Source organism: Leptopilina boulardi, unplaced genomic scaffold (genome assembly GCF_019393585.1).
Source record: "Leptopilina boulardi isolate dan_hultmark-lab unplaced genomic scaffold, ZJU_Lbou_2.1 LbouV2_41, whole genome shotgun sequence".
NCBI lineage: Eukaryota > Metazoa > Arthropoda > Insecta > Hymenoptera > Figitidae > Leptopilina > Leptopilina boulardi.
Genome location: NW_026137985.1, coordinates 776752 through 796134, shown reverse-complemented (window position 1 = coordinate 796134; position 19383 = coordinate 776752). Strand labels below are relative to the sequence as shown.

The 19383-nt window shown below is 26.8% G+C and overlaps 1 protein-coding gene across 2 annotated transcripts in view; it reads right to left on the bottom strand.

Annotated features, from left to right (window-relative positions):
• LOC127289487 (venom serine protease Bi-VSP-like) overlaps positions 1-18934 on the bottom strand; it is a 102623-nt gene extending 83689 nt beyond the window's left edge. The window contains exon 1 of one of the 2 annotated variants that reach the window (XM_051317447.1): positions 18612-18934. The gene's annotated coding sequence lies outside the window, so the exon portion shown is untranslated. The remainder of the gene's footprint in view (positions 1-18611) is intronic. The other variant, XM_051317448.1, reaches the window with a different exon arrangement.
• Positions 18935-19383: the final 449 nt, after the last annotated feature.

Here is a 19383-nt window from a genome sequence, read left to right as displayed (position 1 = left end):
AACTACGTTGGATCCTAATAGGAAAATACGTAGGAAACAAAAAGAATAGTGGAAATTTTTTTATATCATATATATATATATATTTTTAATAATTTTGATAATTTATTAACACTTTTAATATTGTAATTGATATCTTGGAAATTTTTAAGACCAATGTTGAGAAGAGTCGTAAATTTTTCTCAAATTTAAAAGAGAAGTAATTATACAAAAGCTGTATATTTTTAAAATAGATTTATTAACGTTTTCGTTGAGTTTTTAATTTAAAAAAATTCTATTAGAATAATTATATTTCTTTCCAACATTAATATAAGCGTTACAAAATTATAAGCACAGACGATGCTGGAACGCTAATACAATAAGAACAGCTCGTTTGAACTAAAACGAATTTACAAAAATATAATTTTTTTTTAGTTTATAAGGATCCCTGCTTGAAAAAATCTCTAGAAAGGGCATACCCAGGTAAATATAATTATACCCGAATTTCTAGTGAAATCCGTTTGGCGGTTTGTAACCTTCTTCTGAAATAAATCCGCATCGATTTCTACGTTCTACGTTGCTTTGACACAATTGACAAAAAAATGAAAATGACGTTTAAAAATTAAATCCATTTTTAATCAGTTTTAATTTATCATAACACACTATATATTTATTGTTTAGGGGTCAAGGAAAATGATTATGCAATAATAATTTTGTTATTTGTTGTTTTAAATGATTTTTTAACGTTAAAGTTTAACGCCATGCTTAAAATCGTATTAAATTGTCAATTTATATATATTTATGGGGTAAAATTCCTGTAGTGTACTAAGTGAAAAAAAAGTTGATAGGATCGGGCCGTAACTTGCACATAGGTTGAATTTCTTTGAAAAATTTAAACAGTGAATTTTTGACGACTTTTAACTTTTAAACAGAAAGATGAAAAAAAACTTAACCTATATGTTTTCAAAAGGGTTTTTCCTGCTCTTTCGAATGGTGTAAAATTTTTTTAAAAATTCAAAATTTGACCATTTTTTTGAAAATTAAACTATTTTATTAGAAGATTAGAAGATTTTTTATAAACAATTGTAATGTTAGCCAATTGTTTATTAACAATCCACTAATCCAAAGTACTTTATATAGGACTCGTTGAATGCGGAATTCTGTCAACTTTCATTTAGTAACGTCAGAATTACGATAACTTTATTTGTTTATGAAATATATAATTTTTTATTAGGATTAATTAATTAATATCTCAAAGGCAGCGAAAAAGGACATTTCCCTATTTTTTTTTGTTGAAAGTTTAAGTTTTAAACTTTCTAAAAAAATTTGAAAAATAAAAAAAGACCGATTTTGAAATAAAGGCAAAAAAATTTTGATTTTTAAAAATAAGGTAAAATTTTGAACATTTTTTCACCAATCGAAAGAGCACAAAAATACCTTTGGAAAAGATATAGGTCAAGTTTTATTTCATCTTTCTGTTTAAAAATAACAAGTCTTCAAAAATTCACTGTTTAAATTTTTCAAAAAACTATCTTACAGTTTTTGAAAAATCTTAACAATACTTCGATTCGATTTTATTAACTTGTAAAATATAGAATTATTTTGTTGTGGTAAATCAAAATTGTTTACACTCTTAAAAATTGGTTTGAATGTTAGAACTGAAATTTTTACTTTTTCAACTTGAAACGTCATTTGCCATATGCTTTGCTTTGTCAGCAAAGTAGTTATCTAGAGGAGAGTGGGGCAAAACCGGGTAGGCGGGTCAAATGGGGTACCCCCAGTTTTCAATGATAAGTATTTCCATTTGTGTCACCCATTACATATATCTTTTATATTACAACCAACATCATTTTAATGATATAACAGCTATATAAAAATTTATTTGGGTCATTCCATTTTATTTCACCTATAGTCGTTGCGGCCTATTTTTAGAAAAATTTGATATTTCGTATTAATGACTTTGAATATCCGTACAATTCATTTTTGACAATTATTTTATAAAAATTTTTTTTATTTACGTAAAAATTTAGTTTTTAAGTTGAGTTGCATGGGGAAAATAGGTTAGTTTGACAGCTTTGGAAATTTTATAAAAAAGGACAGAAATAATTTAGTTAGTAAAATTTTTTTCGTTGATATTTGTTGAAAATAGTCTAATTTACCAATGTTAATTGCTAATTGTGTAAAAAAGGCCAAAATACTACGTGAAAATTAATATTAAAACTTACCTGTAAAATGTCATTTGTCACATTTTATTTATATTTTCCAAGAAAGTTTATCAATATTTTAAAATTTATTACTACCTTACAGTAAGTACTTTCTATGTACTTTCACATGATATGTTGGATTTTTATTTTTATAATATAGAAATATTAGAAATTTTACCTTGAATGTTGAACTTTTCAGGATTTTATCTGATTTTGAACAATTACATCTTCGCAGGCGATTAATAAAAAAATCCCATTTAGGTTTTAAAATTTAATTTAAATCTTCTTTATTCATCTTATCAAAATTTGGTGATGGAGAACGAGCTCCTTTTCATTTTTATCCACTTTAAAAAATCCACCTTAAAATACGAATTTGAAGGTTAAAAAATCGGACAAGTGCGAGTTACACTCGCACTGAAATCGAGGGTTCCGTACTCGAAGCGAACTTATTTGGTATAAAAACAAATGTTTAAAAAATATGTGTTGTGTATTAAATAATATATGTGATACAAAAATGAAAAATTTTTTTTTAAAAATTTTTCATTTTTGTATCACATATATAAGTTCGCTTCGAGTACGGAACCCTCGATTTCAGTGCGAGTGTAACTCGCACTTGTCCGATTTTTTTCGTTTTTTGCGGAAAAATACATTTTTTTATTAAATTTATCATTTTTCTTCAAAAATTTGATAAAAATTGATCATCAACTCCAATCGCGTTTACATTTTTTCCCTGTATTTTTCACGCAAAAATACAGTTTTACAGCAAATGTGAACAATTTGGGTTGAATATTGTGTGCGCTAGGGAGAATAAATCATTTTTTTCGAAATTTTTGATTTTTCCTTGACAACGCTATGTAAATTGATCGGAATCAAGTTCGCTATATTTTTCCTGTAATTTTCACGTAAAAATACGTGAGTGTACCAAATTTGAGCTCTTTATGTCAAAAGATGTGGCTGCTAGGGGGGGGGGGTACATAGTCATTTTTAGGTATTTTTCGTAAAAATTCATGGTTTTTCCTTGACAACGCTATGATAATCAACTCCAATCATGCTCGCTATATTTTTTTTGTAATCTACACGTAAAAATACGTTAAAATATGTAAATTTAATTTCCTTTAAATAAAATTTTGTTCGTTTTTGGTGGAAAAATACATTTTTTTCCTAAAATTGTCATTTTTTCTTGAAAAACTTGATAAAAAGTTAATCATCAACTCTAATCGTGACCGCTTTTTTTCCCCTGTATTTTTCCCGTAAAAATACATTTGTATACTAAATATGAACTGTCTGGGTAGAATATTGTGTGCGCTAGGGAGAATAAATCATTTTTTTTCGAAATTTTTGATTTTTCCTTGACAACGCTATGTAAATTGATCGGAATCAAGTTCGCTATATTTTTCCTGTAATTTTCACGTAAAAATACGTAAGTGTACCAAATTTGAGCTCTTTATGTCAAAAGATGTGGCCGCTAGGGGGGGGGGTACATAGTCATTTTTAGGCATTTTTCGTAAAAATTCATGGTTTTTCCTTGACAACGCTATGTTAATCAATTCCAATCAAGTTCGCTATATTTTTCCTGTAATCTACACGCGAAAATACATATGTGTACTAATTTTCAGCCCTCCAGATAAATTTGTGTTGCCGCTAGGGGGGGGGGGTACACGATTTCAAAAAAACCGATATTAATAGGGTTCCGAACCGAGTACGGAACCCTAACAAGTAATTTTATAAAACTGAAGTTGGTTTTCTCAATATAGATTTATTTGTATGAATTTTATTTATAAAACTAGCAACTTTGTTGTCCGCAAGCGGCCGACTACGTTGCTCGTGTGCATTAACCATATCTTTATTCACTTCTTTTTTTTCAAAAAATTTAATATTAGAAATTTAAAAAAAATTTCTTCATATTAAATCTACCATCCAAGGAGCACGGAATATTGCTTGAATGTCAAGGAGATATCAAGCGGGAATATTTTTGTGACATTCAGGCGATATCATAATGTCCGCTTCATGGGGACATTCTACGGTGATATTCTTGTGAAATTCGCGTGATATTTGTATGGTACTGAGGGAATATTCCCGTGAAATTCACGCAATATTAAGAAAATATTCCTGGGATATTAAGGGAATATCCCTGTGATATTGAGACAATATTCCTGTAATTTAGAAAATTCTAAAATGTTGTTTATTTTGAATATTTAATTAAACAAATAAATCAATGAAAAAAAATTGAAATTTTGTTAGAATTTTATAAATTATCTTATTAATATCACTGGAATATTCCCTCAATATCAGAGGAATAATTCACTCAATATCACACAAATTTCACGGGAATATTCCCTCAATATCATACGAATCACACGTGAATATCACCGAGGAATGTCCCCGTGAAGACATTATGATATCGCCTGAATGTCACAGGAATATTCCCACTTGATATCAATGTTAGATTCAACCAATATTCCGTACTACTTGGGCGCTTAACTTTACTTTTCCCTTATGACAGCAACTACTAAATAATCTATGTGACGGTCTCTCACACAGAAAATGTAACGCATAACAAAACTTACATTCTACATTCATCAAACCTAAATAATTCTGAGGAACCTTACTTTCATTGAAAACTTTAAGACATTATTGCATCTCCTACACTTTTTTATTTCGGTTATCGTTTTCACATGCCAAATTCTTTTCTTGACGCACTTTCTTTTCATCTTCCGTTTCCGTAGAAAATTTGTTCTTCTTACATGACAAATTATTTTCTTGACGCACTTTCTTTTCATCTTGAGTTTCCATTGATATTTTTCTTTCCTACATGCCAAATTTTTATCCTTGTGTATTTTCTTTTCATCTTTAGTTTCTATAGATAATTTCTTTTTTTGCATGTCAAATTTTTTTTGCGCTCTTTCTTTTGTATTTCTGTTTCTGTTTCATTACGATTACGTTTTCTCAATCTACCATTCTCTTGTCTAATTATTTTCTGTTCATATGTAACTTCGCGCGTTGCCTTCCCTTTTCTTTAATTCCTAGAATTATCTTTTTATCAATTTCTTCACTCAGAAAATACTTCATTTCTGAATATTCAAGTGGTGAAATTTTGTTCATATTATTATTAGTTGTACGAATTATTTTCTCTTCACTAGTGTCATTTAGAGAATGTTTAATTTCTAAATATTGTGTTAATAGAACTCTGTTAATATTATTTCTGGGAAAAGTATTAAAACAGAACAAGGGTTCAAAATATTATTTTTAAGTTCCTGAGCTCGATTTATGAAAAGACGGTTCCAATCATTCTCTATTATCGAATTCCTATTGTGAGACGTTCTTATTGACGGAAAATGATTTAAGCGATTATTTTCAAACATTGACTTTAAATGGTTTCTCATTCTGTTATTATCAGTTTCATAATTTACGCTGTTTGACATTACGTTAAAAAATATAGATGTTGCAAATGCTATTGCATATACTCCACACTCAACACTACCAAAAGGTTGTTGATCAACAACTACAAAAACTACTGTTGGTTTAAAAGGGAACAATCTAATTAAATATTTCATTTGATGCACATTTAAACACCCCTCATTAAGGCTATAAAAGTATAAGTACTTTGCATATTGAAAAAAGAATTGGAATCTTTTTTTAATAAATCTTCAAATTTGTACATATGCATGTCATTTAACAATTTATTTCTATTTTTAACAATTTTTAAATCTTCATCACTCAAAATAACATACTCTTTTATGTTGGCCATAGTATACTTCGTTTAATTTTATTTTTGATTCATGAAAATCTAAATATCTTTAATCCTCTCGCTCACTCTCTCCAATATAACAAATTTTGCCATTTATTAAATATAACCAATTTTGCCTTTAATTCAATATAACAAATTTTGCCTTTTATCCAATACAACTACCAATATCCAATAGAATGAGAGAACTATGAATGAGTAACTACTGATCAGCCAATAAGTGCAAAAGGACACTCTTATATGATTAATCAGTAGTTCATTACAGATACCATATATACATATATATACACTTGTATTAAAACCCCGGATTAATTACCACAAAAAACCAACCCTTGGACAATAGAACCTTTGTTAAATAATCAATGAGAATTAACTCTGAGGACCCAGGTAATAATTTCTTTTCTCCCATTTATTACATGGAAAAATACCCTTAGACAATAGAACCTTTGTTGATAAGAATTAACTCTGAGAACTTAGGTAATAATTTTTAAATTTTTTTATTAAAATTTTCAGGGACTCTAATACAGGTATGCACACATATATATATATATAGATATATATTTATTTTTATTTTCAAAACAAAAAGGAAGAAGATTAAGATTTTAGACGAAGATATTCTTATGCCATTTTGAATTGTCTAGATAGAGAAACGCAATGTTAAACGAAGAAGTACTTATGTTATATTCCTTGGTGTAAGAAAGAAAGGTATGCGTTACCTATTTAGTTTTAGACTTTCTTTATAGTTTTTTTACGTGATAAAGACAGAAAGAAATTATTACCTGGGTCCTCAGAGTTATTAATTAATCCTCTTTAAAAGATTGCAGGTCAAGTGAACCCTCATTTGCAAAATAAAGATATATCTTTCTCTCTCCATAACTTGTTCTTTTCTCTGTCACCGAAAACCCAGCAGGGGTCCGGACGGAATGAATGAATGGACGGAATGAATTCAAAGATTATTATAGTTAATTACTTGTTTTTTAACCTTCAAATTCGTATTTTAAGGTGGATTTTTTAAAGTGAATAAAAATGAAAAGGAGCTCGTTCTCCATCACCCAATTTTGATAAGATGAATAAAGAAGATTTAAATTAAATTTTAAAACCTAAATGGGATTTTTTTATTAATCGCCTGCGAAGATGTAATTGTTCAAAATCAGCTAAAATCCTGAAAAGTTCAACATTCAAGGTAAAATTTCTAACATTTCTATATTATAAAAATAAAAAACCAACATATCATGTGAAAGTACATGGAAAGTACTTACTGCAAGGTAGTAATAAATTTTAAAATATTGATAAACTTTCTTGGAAAATATAAATAAAATGTGACAAACTTTGACATTTTACAGGTAAGTTTTAATATTAATTTTCACGTAGTATTTTGGCCTTTTTTACACAATTATCAATTAACATTGGTAAATTAGACTATTTTCAACAAATATCAATGAAAAAAAATTTACTAACTAAATTATTTCTGTCCTTTTTTATAAAATTTCCAAAGCTGTCAAACTAACCTATTTTCCATGCAACTCAAGTTAAAAACTAAATTTTTACGTAAATAAAAAAAATTTTTATAAAATAATTGTCAAAAATGAATTGTACGGATATTCAAAGTCATTAATACGAAATATCAAATTTTTCTAAAAATAGGCCGCAACGACTATAGGTGAAATAAAATGGAATGACCCATTTATTATATTTTATGCGCCTTTTAAACTTTAGATCAAAAGAAAATCAATTTTTTATCGAAAGTAAATCACTTATAAATCTTTTTGTGTCGATATATTCGTTTCGGCAAGTATAACATCTTTTTCAGCCTTTATTTACGAGTAATTTTCCTTAAAAGTAATTGTTAAATTATTAACAATAAGCTGAGAATTTTACATTTTGTTAAAAAAATGCAGTGCGGTGCAAAACCGGGTACCAAACGGTGGGGCAAAACCGGATATATTTAAATACATTACACTATTCATATTAAAATTTTATCTCAAAAAAATCGACATGTATGTTTCGAGAACGATGTTTAACTTTCGATATATCAATTTTTTACCATATCGATGAATAAACGATATAAAATTAATAAAAATATTAAAAATTTCGTTTTAAAAGATTTAACTGCTGTTATTCATTATTAATATAATATCCCCCACAGCACCGAAAATTTCCTGAAAATTTCCTAAAGATTTATTTGCAAACTTCGGAAACTTTAATTGCAAAGTTTAGAGAAAATTGTATAAAGATTTAAATGTCCAAAATGAGTAAATGTTTGGCGTAAAACTTGACGGAAGATTTAAATTAAATTTTCCAGAAATTTTCGACGCGAAAATTGAGTGAAGATTTAAATTAAAGTTTCGTGAAATGTTTGGCGTAAAAGTTGACTAAAAATTTAAATTAAATATTTATTAAAAATTTATACCGAAAGTTGAGTGAAAATGTAATTTAAATATTCAGTCAATTTTTGTGACGAACATTTCCTAAAAAATTAAATTAAATTTTCAGAAAAGGTTGGACGAAAATATTTGTAAAAAATACAAAAATAATATTTAAGAAGTATTAATATTATTATTAATAATAATAATAGATAGATAGATCTTTATTATTATTATTATTATTATTATTATTATCAATAAAAAAAATTTACTATCTGGGATTAACAATAAAATAAATAATATACAAACATTGTTGCTCTGCTTTGATTCACATTGAATCAAGCACTGCATGCTTGTTGAGCAAGAACTTTTGAAAACAAATTATGGGGTGCTGGGGATTGAACCTACATTCGCCGCGCGATAGCTAAAGACCCTAACCACTACACTACAGATATCTGGCTGAAAAAAAAAATCTTCCACACACTCTATACAACTTACTGATAGACAAGTGATCCTACTTATCGACTCAAAAGTCGATAATATAAAGTTGTAGAGTGTGTGGAAGATTTTTTTTTTCAGCCAGATATCTGTAGTGTAGTGGTTAGGGTCTTTAGCTATCGCGCGGCGAATGTAGGTTCAATCCCCAGCACCCCATAATTTGTTTTCAAAAGTTCTTGCTCAACAAGCATGCAGTGCTTGATTCAATGTGAATCAAAGCAGAGCAACAATGTTTGTATATTATTTATTTTATTGTTAATCCCAGATAGTAAATTTTTTTTATTGATAATAATAATAATAATAATAAAGATCTATCTATCTATTATTATTATTAATAATAATATTAATACTTCTTAAATATTATTTTTGTATTTTTTACAAATATTTTCGTCCAACCTTTTCTGAAAATTTAATTTAAATTTTTAGGAAATGTTCGTCACAAAAATTGACTGAATATTTAAATTACATTTTCACTCAACTTTCGGTATAAATTTTTAATAAATATTTAATTTAAATTTTTAGTCAACTTTTACGCCAAACATTTCACGAAACTTTAATTTAAATCTTCACTCAATTTTCGCGTCGAAAATTTCTGGAAAATTTAATTTAAATCTTCCGTCAAGTTTTACGCCAAACATTTACTCATTTTGGACATTTAAATCTTTATACAATTTTCTCTAAACTTTGCAATTAAAGTTTCCGAAGTTTACAAATAAATCTTTAGGAAATTTTCAGGAAATTTTCGGTGCTGTGGGGGATATTTTGATTAAATTTATTGAATATTAATTATTTTCTATGATGTAAGTGATATATAATAATAATTGGAAAAAAAGTTAAAGAATATTCCATGATTTATATACTTTCCTGATAGAACCCGGTTTTGCCCCACCATCGGGTACTTTGCATTTCTTTGAAAAACCTGGTTTAAATTGATCAAAAAATGTTTTTTCATGCCATCGACCTTATTTTCTCATTCTCTAATGTTCAAGAAAGAATTTTCAACGAGATTTGATTTAATTTATTTGACAGATTCTTTGTTAACCAAGAATTCCAAAAAGGTACCCGGTTTTGCCCCACTCTCCCCTACTTGAGCGTCATGGCGTTCTAATTGGCATCGCTAGTGGCGGTGATAGAAACGTCAAAAGTACATAAATGGCTTTCCTACTTGTATTCAATTTGTAAAGTCTGTAGACATATTTAAAAAACCAAAACGTATATTTCATATTTTTTGAGATCAAGGAATCCGTACAGCACATGATTCATTCATTCGACTTTAAAATTCAATAAAACCATTTGAATGTTTAAAAAAATAATTTTTTGTTGCATATTCTTCTTCCTTGATCTCAAAAAATATGAAAAATACGTTTTGGTTATATGTGACCGTCCACGACAAAACAAGGCTTAGCTCCCAAAAGTAAATTTCACAGGGCAAGCGATTGAAGTAGAAGCAGAAACAAGGAACACGCTTGACATGCCCATCTTTAGAACGTTATAGTGTCAAAAGTAATTGACATAAACAATTTCTGACTTTGCATGTGAAAGAGCAATTTAAAATCTATCGATTAGCATCAAAAACTCAAAATTGATTTTTTGGGAGCTAAGCCTTGTTTTGTCGTGGACGGTCACATATAACTATGTCCACAGACTTTACAAAATGAATATAAGTAGGACCGCCCTTTATGAATATTTAATGCTACTGTCACGCCATGACGCTTAAGTTGTTAATTATGGATAGCCAATGATTTAATATAATTTTAAATTCGGTAAAGCACATATATATGAATCGTTGTCAATTTCTATAAAAACGCATACAGTTTCTAATGTATTTGTCAATATCGCAATTGAGTCCTATCTCAGATTTACATTTTGAAGGCACTAATTTTCTTTACTTTTCCAGCACGAATACACTGATCACTTCAAAAAAATATACACTAACACAATTTCGCCACAAGAAAACGTGTCCAGTAAATCGTAAATGTATTCAATGAGTCTTTTCTCAATTTTACGATCATACGGCACTCACGCCTTTTTTGAAAAAAAGTATCAAAAAAGTTTTACAATGGTTGATGAATTTTCCCAAAATATTATATATTTCATTGCTTACAAAAAGGAATCCAAATCATATATATCACGTGTAGCAAAGTGCAAATGAAACAATTTTCTATGCACACTGCTTTCTTGAAACAAAAAGCGATCGCGAATTCGACGGCAGATTAATGGATAAAAATAAAGATCTGACTTATCGACTCATGTCAAAATTTTCAAGATTAAAAAGATATTTTTTTATTTTACATAAAAGAAAATAATAAAATCATCAAAAATAAAAAAAGGTTATTAATTTGTGTTCGATTCCACGAAAAATATTGTAATCCACATTTTAAATTCGGTGAAAAATTTTCTTTTTTATTTTTGAATAAAAACAGGAATGCGTATTTTTATATTTTTTATAAGTAGACGAAATTTTTTTTCCGCGTTTAAAAAATTTATTTCATTCAAAATAATCGGTTATTTGGCTATTATCAAGCAAATATTAACTTAATCAAATAATGTTTCTTTGAAAAGTAAACTATATTCAAAGCAAATAAATAAAATATTTTTATTAATAATAAAATATTAAAATTTTTTATTTAAAATAAAATAAAATAGCCAATTGATTATTTGAATAAAAATTTTTTCCTACATATTTGTCAAATTAGTTTACTAAGAATTCTAAAAATTCAATGTACCGAGTTTAAAAGCAAAAAAAGGCATTTTTTTAAAGAATGAAGTATTTAAAAATTATTTTTGGTTAACAAATTTTTTTAGTCTCAATAATTGTTGATATTATTTGTTAATGAAATGTTAATAAAACATAATAATATAATAATAATAATGATAATAATAATAATATATTATTATTATTATTATTAATAATAATATTATATTATTATATAATTATAAGTATAATTATTACATAATTAATGTTAATTATGTACAATTTTGTCATTATTCTCAACAATTTCATTCTTAAAAATCTACGTAAAATATGGAAAATATGTAAAATATTAAACAATTTAATTTTTAATTTATTCGTTTTTTAAATAAAATAAAATAGTAAGAACAATATTAATATAATAATTTTTAATTTAATAAAATGTAAATGTTTTCAATCTATTGACCCGGCCGCTACCAAAATTCTTGATCGCGTAAAAAGTTCGATTCAGCTCGCATTGGATTTAGTGGTCGAAGTCAACACGAATGCGCCCGAGAATTTCCGAGCATATTCGGTCGAGTTCGGCGTTCTGCATATGTGTGCGTCTCACTGACTTAGGGAGGAACTCACGGCGCGAACGACAAGAATTCAAAATTTCATCCCTAAGTACCGTTTCTTGCCGCGAGGAGGCAGCGCTCTATTGGAACAACTCATTTCCATTACGTGCCTACTCTCACTTTCTCTCCGCTTGTAGAAAATGTTGCAGAATTGATGCAAGACTACAAAAAAGTTTTCAAGGTTTATCTAAAAGTTTTACAAAAACCGAGAGGAATGAAGATTTCGGAAGCTAAAATGATCAAATATTACACAACAAAGCAAGTTAAAGTTTTTGACTGTTATTGTAAAAAAATTATTAGACTTTCGACTTTGACTGAAAGTCAAATTAGAAGATTTAAAAAATGTTTCACTTCTTTAAACAGGTATTACTAACGCATAAAGAAAACACGCTCAAGCATTCATCCTCTACCTCAACAACGAAGGAAATTAATTTTTCGACAGTTATCTTTTAAAGTGTCGTAAGATATTGTGCCAATGTTTCAAAGATATGAAAAAGACGACTTTAAAACGCCCAAAGTATATTCTATGTCTTCCCTAGAACACTCTCTAGAACGTCTTAAGAATGTCCTGAAATTGTCCCCAAAATGCCTTAAATGCGTCTTCAGAAGGTTCCCAAAATGTCCTAAAAATATCCCCGAAATGTAAAAAAAAACGTTCTTAAAATGTTCTCAGAGTATGCTAAAAATGTTATATATTACTTATTCCAAATCCGCTTTTTTACACTTCGAAACATTTATTCTATTCATTTATAATGCAAACTCGAATAAACAAACGTCAATTTAACTGTTCAAGAAAAAAGAATTCACGGTAAGAAAAAAATAATTCACCGTAACGTTCCAGTTCGGTTTTTTCGGCAAACCGAATTCAGCTTAAGTTACCACCAATTCTTTTAGCTTACTCCCAATTTTTTTTACTGGGTATTTCAAAGCTTACTCGCCAAGATAGCTCAGCCCTGCCACGACTATGTTGATCAGCTGGTATCAGAAAATCAACATGGCGCATCAGTATTAACATGAAAATAGTTTGTACAGCTAATGTTTATTTCAATTATAGTTCAATCGATTATTATAAATTAATAAGATAAATTAGTGTTATTCAAAGGCTTACACGTTAATTTTCGTTTTGGTTACTTAATCAAAAATATATTTGATAAAGACAACGAAACGGGTAAGAGACGCAACGTCTGCAATTCGTTTATAACATAAAAATACTGATTTTGTATTTAAAATTAGATCTTACTTTTAATATATTTTTTTGGACAATTGCAAATCACTCAGTTCTTTTTGTTAATATTCATTTTGTTTTTTACATAATTTGTAATAAAATTTGTTAATAATAAATAATAATTTGTTTGGAATTTTTCACAGGAAGAATTTTGATAAATGCATACAAATTTCGGTCCTAGGTAACCTTGTAAATATACAATTTTAGTGAATCATTTTAAAAACAGTGTTGTTAATTTAAATATATGCAGTGGAACCTCGATAACTCGAACTTCAAGGGGAACGCTAAAAACTTTGAGCTAACGAGTTTTCAACTTAACGAGGATTTCGAGATATAAAGGATTTATTGACCACAACTTCGACTTACAAAGGCATAATTATTATGTCTATTTTTCGATTCGTAGAGTAATATGAAATATAAATTCGACTTAAATGTCTTAAAGTAATAATTAAGAGATATAAAAAGTTAATAATAATTTAAGTTAGAATGCTTAAAAAAAATTTAAGCAAGAAAAATAAAGTTAAGCAGAATAATAATGAGATAAAAAAAAGTTTTAAAAAATTAGTTATTTTTTTGCGTCACAGAATTAAGAAATTCTTTATCAATATCTTTTCTAAATCAAACAATGAACCGAATACATGATCTTTAAAATTAGAACATTTTTCAATGTTGCTTCGCAGTATGTGCAGAGCTTGTTTGGCCTGTCTATTCGATATACTTGCGGTTCATTATCTAATGAATCGTCGTCATCAATGTTGTCATCCTCTTCAGTTTGATGTACTCCGTTAAGGATTTCAGAATCAGATAGTGTTCCAGTAGTCGCTAGTCCATCATCACATGACACAAAATCCTCAAATTGAACGTCTACATTTTCAAGTCTGTTCCAATCAGCTTCTAAGTTCACGTCTCGATCAAAAGTGACTTCTACTGCTTCTTCGGAAAGCACAACAAAACCACATTTTTTGAAATAGTTAGAAATTGTAATAAAAGTTACATTTCTCCAAGATTTGTCTATAAATCTAACCGCATGTAGCACGTTTATACGGAACCTATTATATTTGTAGCTAGCAATAGGGTAAGTCGCTCTTTACTGTGCTTACCTCCATAGCATTTTTCATTTTTAAAAATAAGGGTTTTGTCAGGTAAACATTTAAAAAAAAGTCCAGTCTCGTTGGCATTAAAGATATACTTCGGTTCATAATCTTTTAATAAACTGTGCAGTTCAATCTTCCAATCGTTGCATATTTTATCACTTACACTTGCACTTTCGCCGCAAATTTTTTTAAAAACAAGTTCATGGCGCTTTTTAAATTTCCCCAACCAACCATTACTGGCTCGAAAAGAATTATGTCCCAATGATTTCGAAAATGATTCTGCATTTTCGCGAAGGATTGACCCACTAACACTAATGTTATTGTCACGACACTGCTGAAACCATGTCAACAAGCATTCTTCCAATTCAGGAAACTCAGCTTTACGATGTCTTTTGGTGAATAAATTGTTACTTAATTTGTATGTAAAAAATCATCATTCGGAAAAAAGAAAATATCTCATGAAATGCTTTATGAAATGAAATGAATTTTAAACGGAAATAATGGTGAAAAAATGTATTATTTTATCAAAAATATGAGTAAAAAAACAATTTGTTTTATCATAAATATTGTTGAAAAAAATTAATTTTAAACGGAAATATTGGTATAAAAAATTAAGTTTTAGAGGAATGAAATAATTTTAAAGGTTGAAAGAATTAATTTTTTCTATAAAAAATATTGTTAAAAAAATGAATTATTTTTATAAAAAATTTTGTTGAAAAAAATGATTTTTTATCAGAAAAAGTGAAATGCTAAAAATTATTGCGCAGCTTTAAAGGCTTAAGAAAACTACTACGCAGCCTTTAAAGTTTTTAATTTAAAAGACATAAATGAACACGTACCAATATATATATATTTTTTTTTTTGGATCATATATTAATTTTTTTAATAAAATAATTAATTTTTTGATCATTATTTACGTTTATAATTAATTTTTTTCAAATTTTTTTTTGTTAAAAAAATTAGGATATAGTTCCGAAAGCGTCTCACCTCCGATCTTAATGAAACTTGGTATACTAACCTATTTTGGTGCCCTGATTACGAAAATGATAGTAAAAATTGGCGCAAATGTAATTATCATGGTAAAAATCATAAAAAACGCCATAAAATCGTGGTTTTTTACGATTATCGCGTAAAAAATGCAAAATTTCGAAAAATGTTATAAATAAAAGTTGTAGGTCTCAAAAAAATACACATTTTTTGTTGTATGCATTTTTTACCAAAAGTGGTTATTTTTCGACAAAAATCCACAGTAGCAGTTTACGCAATTCACCCAAAAATTAATTTTTGTCACTATTATTTTTGATTAAATAATAAATTTTTTTTCACCCATATTTCCGTTTAAAATTAATTTTTTTCAATAATATTTATGACAAAAAAATTGTTTTTTACCAATATTTCTGACCTAATTTTTTTTTATAAAATAGTACATTTTTTTCATCATTATTTCCGTTTATAATTCATTTTTTTCAACTTTTTTTTTTTAATAAAAATATTCATTTTTCACCACTATTTTTTTTTATTAAAAAATAATTTTTTTGATAAAATAATACATTTTTTTACAAATATTTCCGTTTAACAAATTATAATTTTGCTATTGATAAAAAAATACAAAAAAAATTTAAAGAAAGAAAAAAAGAGTGCTGCCATCTACCTGCTAAAAAGCGCGGCTGTATTGATTTTATCGACAAATGTTGATAATAAACTGTGATAAATTAAAATTAATAAAAACATTAAATTTTTATAAATATTTAACAATAATTATCTTAAAATGCATAAAACTTATTGATTTTAAAAATTAAATTATCAATTTCATCATTTTTAATACATTTTAGACAAAATTTCAATCTCATCCTCGTGTTCCACGAATGCTCCGCGAATTTCGTGGAGAATTTGCATTCATACAATCCGCCAGGGTTTCCAAACGTTGAAGCTATTTTAAGTTTGTGTTGGACTCTCATGGTAACTAATTGTAGGAATGATGTATGCTGGTTTAGACAGGTTTTGATTTTAAGGAAAATTTTGAAACAAAAAACATTTAACAAAAAGTTTTATATGCAGTTCAAAAAGTACTATCCAGGGCTACAACATTGCCTAAGAAAGTAGTAATTTTTTCAGAAATAAGAAATTTACGTCTAATTTTCCGAATATGGTATTTCTGTTCAAAAGATAATTTGACATGTAGATTTAGACACACCTAGTAATTGTGAAATAATTAAAAGAAAATAAATAATCACATCATTTTTTAAAAGTTTCTTATTTATTTATCTATTTACGTTGAAGGTATTGAAGAATAAAAAAGTTTAAAAGTTTATTAATTTTTGTCAGAATTGGCAATTTGAGTCACTATTTTGTTTTGAAAATGTCTAATATCATCGGAGCTTATAAAAAAATTTTAGTTTATTTGTCCTACATTTATTCAAATGTTTAGTAAAACCTATTGTCATTTTTTCGTTTTTTTTCTTACAATTACTTATATTTTATCTAAATGTTCATTGGAGAATGATTGTTAGTGGGTGAATCTGATCCTTTTGGGGTTGATAGTAATTGGAAAGTATTCTTGAAAATTTCTAATGTTCTCAGAGCTTATAAAAATTTTTGGTTTATTTGTCTCATAGTTATTGACAATTAATTGAAATGTTTAGTTGGGGATGATCGTTAACAGTTGATTTTAATACTTTTAGGGTTGATAGTAATTGTAATATATTCTACGAGATTTCTAGTATTTATGGAATTTTATAAAAAATTTTGTTTTAGAAAATTTTGTTTTAAAGTCTAGTGACTCTCTGCGTCTCAACCTGCATGTCCGAACGTGTCTTAACCTGCTTACATCACTGCTATATTTTGATAACATAAAATTTTTTTATCGTTGTTAAGATATGTTTGAAATTACATTGGAATTTTAAAATAGTACAAAAACTGCTATGTAAATATTATATTCACTTTTTTCTATGACTATTAAATATACATTTTATTCACTGATGAACGAAAATGATTTAAAACACTTTTTTCTTAAACATTTTTAATGTGCTTTTTTCTCAAAAATGATTACAAATACAAAAAAGTTTATAAGAAGAAAAAGATGCTCCAGGAAATTTCCTAAAATATAGTAATTTGGAAAAATTGATTTTTAAAGTGCCAGGAGCCATCGAATACCGCTGTAGAAATATGTGTCGTTTTAATATCCGGTGCTCAATTAATTTTAACTTGTCTATTTTTTAAAAATATTTTTTGTCAACATTTTTTTCAAAATACTTCAAATATATACAAAATTATTCCAAAATGCCCGGAGGTCTAAGTTATTTTTTTAACCAATTAAAAAAAATCTTAAAAAAATAATATAATATAGTATTCCTCCTTAAATATTATTTAATAATAATTTTATAAATATCCACATTTGAAATAATTATAATATTTCTCCATCATAATTGTTTTTTTTAATGAAAAAAATATCTTTCGGATTTTAAAAATTTAAAAGACAAGGATGCTTAGTATGTTGGTCGATTTTTTAAAAAAGCGTCCACTTTTTAAGAAAAAAGTAATGTTAAATAAAATTTAAGCTTAATTTGTTTTGAGGAAACTTATGATAGAGAAATACAAAATAAGCTAAATTTTTTCATCCTTCATTTCTAAAAAAACAGAATCTTTTCAAAATATTATAATTGAAAAATAAAAAAAAATACCAGCTCAATTTTTTTTTATAAAATTTCTGAAGTTTTTTGGAAATATGAAGGGAAAAAATTTCATGGTTTCTAATTAACAATCATATTTTTTCAAAAAAAATTTTATTGTAAAAGTAAAAGAAAAAAATTTAATTATTTTCTATATTTTTTGCACAATTTTTTTTAACAAATTTCTAAAGTTTTTTTTAGAAATAATAAAAAAACGGTTATATTTTCTATTTCATGAATGTTTACGATTTGTAACTCATTACATCAGGTAACTTTTATTTAATGTTTTGAAAGGTAAACAAATAATATAATAATAAATATAATAGTTATAATTATTTATAAAAAAATATATTTATTATATAATTATAATAATATATAATTAATTTAATTTAAATTGGAGATACATAATTTTGTTCAAATTAAAAATTTCTATAAATAGTAACATATTATTTGTGACCAAACATCCAATTTATCAAAATTTATTTTAAATATTAAAGCATATTTTTTAATTCAAAATACATATTCTTACGTGATCACAGATTTAAAAAGGCATGTGTATTTATCCTGATTCATTCTACTGAGCTCACTATTCATCACAATTATTAAACTTACGTCTTTATATTTTCACGTGACACACAAGTATTGAAATAAATTTGTATAATAATTAAATTTCTTCAAAACTAATTTGGCTCTTATGAAATAACTAACTTTATTTCAAGTTTTTTGAAATTATATTTTATATTGTTTATTTTATGTTTATACAATCAAATAAAAATAAAAATGATTTTTAACTTATACGACGCATCAGATGGAGTTACTAAGAGACTGAAACGCTTCGTCCTGACATTCACTTTTTTTTACTCATTAAGCAACATACATCTACTATGTCATGAAGTGTCCAACATTTCATTCATTATAAACCACTTTACGAATCAACACGCATAATTTTGCTAAATCTCTGAATGTCAAAAAGAAGAGTATTTAGAGAGATCTGTTTATATTAACAATGAAGGTTTACGTTAAGATGAAAATGGTATAAAAATATTTAAATAGAATATATTGATAAAAATCGAGAAATAAATTTATGTGAAGGATTATAGTAATAAAAATTTACTATAATTCAATTCATAATATGTTTGTGTGTACGTAATTATCATTCCTTTTAGTAATTCAAGGCTTTTTTGGAAAAAAAAATAATTCTTTAAGGAAAAAAGCAAGAAATTATTAAATACTGTAAACTATAATTTTATTAATAAATAAAAATTAATATGTATGCGCAGTAGTTGTCAATGGCTGACTTT